At 49.2% G+C, this 5,075-nt stretch overlaps 1 protein-coding gene across 1 annotated transcript in view; it reads right to left on the bottom strand.

Annotated features, from left to right (window-relative positions):
* ALDH9A1 (aldehyde dehydrogenase 9 family member A1) overlaps positions 1-5,075 on the bottom strand; it is a 36,425-nt gene that overhangs the window by 5,614 nt on the left and 25,736 nt on the right. The window lies entirely within an intron of this gene.

The following is a 5,075-nucleotide window of genomic DNA, read 5'->3' as shown; positions in this document are numbered from 1 at the left end:
CCTGACTCCATCGCTTCCTTTTGAGTCTTTATCTAAAAGAAGTAGCCTGTTCCTACTAGACGAGAGAGGTGACGGATAGTAAGCGCCCCTCCTCACGCCCCCAGAGGGGGTTTGTTTATGTGAAGTTGGGAAAACGTCTGCTTGTGGTAATATGTTCATAATCCTGCCACAGCCGTGAAAAGCTGGGGCTCAAGGAAGGGAAGTCTTCTAGCCTAAGGATGTAAGATTATCTTATCACTTGCTAATACGTATGGGAACAAGGATTTTTTAAAATTTCTATTAAATATTGCTTCTATTGCTGAAAAGCTATTTACGACTAAGAGTATGAAACTTAATATAAGATCTGATTGCATAGGTCCAAAGGCAGAAAGACACCTTCCAACAAAATGGGGAAAATTAGAAGGTTTAGTTGACTTGGAGAGGGATGCCGGTTGGTAGAATGAGAGGGTTTCCCCTGAGCGAACATGGCCATGAACACCACTAACAGAAGGACAGTGTCTACACCTGTGCTGTTCAGTATAGTAGCTGTGAGCGACATGGCTACTTACATTCAAATTAATACTTTTTTAAACGTTTATTTGAGAGAGAGCGGGAGCGAGGGGCAGAGAGAGAGAATCCCAAGCAGGCTCCGTACGGTCTGTGCAGAGCCCGATGTGGGGCTCGAACCCATGAACCGTGAGCTATCGCCTGAGCCAACATCAAGAGTTGGATGCCCAACTGAGCCACCCAGGCGCCCCTCAAATTAATAAACTTTAAATAAAACAAAACTCAGTTCTGTAGTTGCTCTCACCACATTTCAAGCGCTCCATAGCCCATGAGGATCAGAGATGGGATCTGAACCCAGGCCCGGCTCTAAGATCCATGCTTCTTCCATTGCACTCCTGCGTCCCTTCAGGCTGGAATGCTCTGGTCAGCCATGGCCACATGCTCCCCCCCCTCCCCCCCCCCCCGGGGCCATCCAGCCATCTGGTGAGGAGACTGGGCCATCACGGCATATACCCCACCGTAGTTCATGAGACGATTGCCCCAGCATGGAGCAAAATAAGGAAAATGAGGGCTGTTTTCATAAAGCTGAAACTTGTGTTTTTACATTAAAACGTCATTTAGAAAATGATGATGAGTGGCAGAGTTTCTTTTTCGGTCCTGACTTGGAAAAAAATAATGCATTAAGAATTTAGAATAGGCTACTCTGGTTTTTTGTTTGGTTTTGTTTTCTGGTTTTTAAATAAGATGCACCGCAGCTCGGAGAACTCGTGGTGGTTTCCTTTCTCGTCACTGAGTCCAGGTGCCAGGGAAGCAGCACAGGGGAGACCTGGGGCGACGTGGCATTTTCACCTTTGTTTGAAGTCTGAACAGGGGAGGCTTTTCAAATCATGTGGTCCATCTCAGTCATTTTGCTGCCTTTGAATGGGCTCAGTGAAGTTTTAGAAGGAACCCACCACGTAAAATGGTGCTGTGATTGAGTAGGGGGCCCACAGCTCTGCCTTTCCCTTTCCCCAGGCCCCCCACCAACAGCACCTAGGGCTTGGCAGAATCCAGCCTATAGATCACTGCCCTGGAGAATGACCATGTCTTATCAGGGTTAGTATCCAAAAATCTATAAAGAACTTACCAAACTCAACACCCAAAAAACAAATACTCAGGTGAAGAAATGGGCAGAAGACATGAATAGGCACTTTTCCAAAGAAGACATCCAAATGGCTACCAGACACATGGAAAGATGCTCAACATCACTTATCATCAGGGAAATACAAATCAAAACCACACTCAGATATCACCTCACGCCAGAGTGGCTAAAATGAACAAATCAGGAGACCATAGATGCTGGAGAGGATGTGGAGAAATGGGAACCTTCTTGCCCTGTTGGTGGGAATGCAAACTGGTTCAGCCACTCTGGAAAACAGTGTGGAGGTTCCCCAAAAAATTAAAGATAGAACTATCCTATGACCTGTTAATAGCACTACTAGGAATTTATCCAAAGGATACAGGAATGCGGATTCATAGGGGCACATGTACCCTAACGTTTATAGCAGCACTTTCAACAATAGCCAAAGTATGGAAAGAGCCTAAATGTCCATCAACCGATGAATGGATAAAGAAGATGTGGTTTATATATACAATGAAATACTACTTGGCAATGAGAATGAAATCATGCCATTTGCAGCAATGTGGATGGAACTGGAAGGTATTATGCTGAGTGAAATAAGTCAGAGAAAGACAGATATGTTTTCACTCATATGTGGATCTTGAGAAACTTAGCAGGCGGCCATGGGGGAGGGGAAGGGGAAAAAAATAGTTACAAACAGAGAGGGAGGAAGGCAAACCATTGTTCTCTCTTAAATACAGAGAACAATCTGAGGATTGATGGGGGGGAGGGGAAAATGGGTGATGGGCATTGAGAAGGGCACTTGTTGGGATGAGCACTGGGTGCTGTAAGTGATGAACCACAGGAATCTACCTTGAAAACCAAGAGCACACTTTACACACTGTAGGTTAGCCAATTAGACAATAAATTATATTTTAAAAGAGCGAGTGAATGACCATGTCTGGCAAGCTACTTTCTGTAAAATTCCTTTGTCTTGTGGAGAAAAAATCTGGTCTGAGTACTGCCACTCACTGCTGCGAAGTCTGTTTTTGTTTTTTGTTTTTTGAAGTAGCCTCTACTCCTACTCTACAGAGCCCAACATGGGGCTTGAACTCACAAACCTCGGATCAAGACCTGAGCTGTGATCAAGAGTCCAACGCTCAACCGACTGAGCCCCCCAGGGGCCCCAAGAGTTGGTGTATTTCTGCAGACAACACATTCTGGGCTCCGTGGTAGATGGAAACTAGACAGCCACACCTGATTCTCCACGCTGCACCTCAGTGTCCCCGCCGCAGGTGGCCGTGTGCCCTTGGGCAGGTTTATTGGCCTCCCTGAGCCTCAGCTCTCCCAGCTCTAAGTTGGGGATAAGAACACTTAACCACATAAAGTCCTTGAGGGTCTAATGACAGTTACGAGCCGGTGCCCCGCACGCTGCTGCACAAGGTGTGGGAAGCGAGGGAGCCACCTGCTGGTGAAGCTTCATTCATCAGGGCAGCAACCAGGTTACCTGCCCTGAGTTCTAGGGAGTGGGCCTGAGGAGTCCCCACTCTGGTGTTTGCCCTGTTTCTCTCTCTGCATCCCTCACGGCACCTGCCCCCACAGGTGGTCTCCTAACTCACTCAAACACTGAACGGGGTCTCGGTTCCTTCCCTCGTAAGCAGCGCCGTCCGACAGAACTGACACCAAGGGGAGACCCCACACCTGCGTCGCGTCGGGTACGGCATCCACTACCCGTGCGTGGCATTAAGTCCTCGCAATGTGGCTAAAGCCGCTAGCAAACTGAATTTTTATTTAATGAAACTTAAGTAGGGGCACTGGGTGGCTCAGTCAGTTAAGCGTCTCTGACTCTTGGTTTAAGCTCAGATCATGGTCTCGCGGTGAGTTCAAGCCCCACGTCGGGCTCTGTGCTGACAGTTTGGAGCCTGCTTGGGATTCTCTCTCCCTCTCTGCCCGTCCCCTGCTCACTCTCTCTCGCTCTCAAAATAAATAAACTTAACATTTTTAATTAAAAAAAATATCTTAAGTCACCACACGTGGCCAGGGGCTACTGTACTTACACCGCACAACAGCAAAGCAGTGGTTCTCAAGCCGTCTGCTGAATTCACCTTGGCAGGGACCTCGGAGAATCTAGATGGCCAGGCCACACCCCAGATGGATTCAAGCTTTCTCGGGGCGCTTCTAATGTGCAGAAGTGGAGAACCACTGCTCTCAGAGAAGCAGCTGGCCAACTACTGTGCATAAGGATCCCCTGGGGGCCTCGTTCAAATGCAGATTCTGATGCTTAGGTCTGAGAGGGGGACAGAGATTCTCTGGTCTAAGGAGCAGACCCTGCTGATCCTGGGCCGCACTAAGCAGCAAAGGTGAACCGGGCCCTGCTGATCCGGTCACTTACGCAAACAGTCCCTCCCAAGAGCTGGGTGGTGTGACAGTTCTGGCTCTGAGAGTTCGCGTCCATGGAATTGTAGACAACTTCTGGACAGGAGAGCTCGCGTTTTGGGAAAAGGTCCACTCTCCATTGTAAAACCAGTGGCTGACGAGCTCCTGGACTGGGCAGGACCCCTGCACTGGGCGAGAAGCTGCAGCCCTGTCGCAAGCAGCAGACAGCTCAGAGACTCGTGCGGAGACAGGATTAGTCTGCTGTTACCCCCTTTAAGAAAATCCTAGGAGAGGGGCGCCTGGGTGGCTCAGTCAGTTAAGCGTCCGACTTCAGCTCAGGTCATGATCTCACGGTTTGTAGGTTCGAGCCCCACATAGAGCTCTGTGCTGATAGCTCAGAGCCTAGAGCGTGTTTTGGATTCTGTGTCTCCCTCTCTCTCTGCCCCTCCCCTGTTCACGCTGTCTCAAGAATAAATAAACATTAAAAAAAAAAAAAAAAAGAAAGAAAATCATAGGATACACACACCCAGATGTCAACAGTAGTCCCCCCCCTCACCCCGGGAGAGAAGAGCAGATGGGGAAGGAGAAAGAAGGGTGCTTCCTGCAGAACTTTCAAAAGTGAATCAAAATAATAGAGAAAACCGATGAGTCCAGGGGACTTTAACTAGAGGAAGGGACTTCTTCCAAATCAGAGGAAGGCCTGGCCTCCTGGTTTCATGTTGCCTGAAGTGTGTTCTGTACATATTGTTACTGTTCTGGCAACTGTGGCAACTACCGTAGCTGGGGAACATCCTGGAACACGCCTGGGACGGTGCAGGGTGTGCAGCAGCTGAGTAAGGCTCCCCCCGGTCCTAATTCCTGAAACCTGTGAACATTCCCTCCTGAGGCCAGAAGAGACTCTGCAGAGGTGACTGAGGGAAGGAGCCTGAGCTGAGTGAGGACCCCGGACGCTCCATGGGCTCTGAAGGCCGTCGCACGTGACCTTGTAAGAAGCAAGCAGAGGGAGGTAGAGGGTTGCTAAGCTGTTGGCCCGGGAGGGAGGAAGGGACTAGGGCCATGCCAAGCAAGGAATGCCGTGGAAGAGGCGAGGCGAAGGATTCTCTCCTGCGGCCTC

Source organism: Panthera uncia, chromosome F1 (assembly GCF_023721935.1).
Source record: "Panthera uncia isolate 11264 chromosome F1, Puncia_PCG_1.0, whole genome shotgun sequence".
NCBI classification, from domain to species: Eukaryota; Metazoa; Chordata; class Mammalia; order Carnivora; family Felidae; genus Panthera; species Panthera uncia.
The sequence above is the reverse complement of the archived record's forward strand: the minus strand, read 5'-3'. Positions and strand labels throughout refer to the sequence as shown.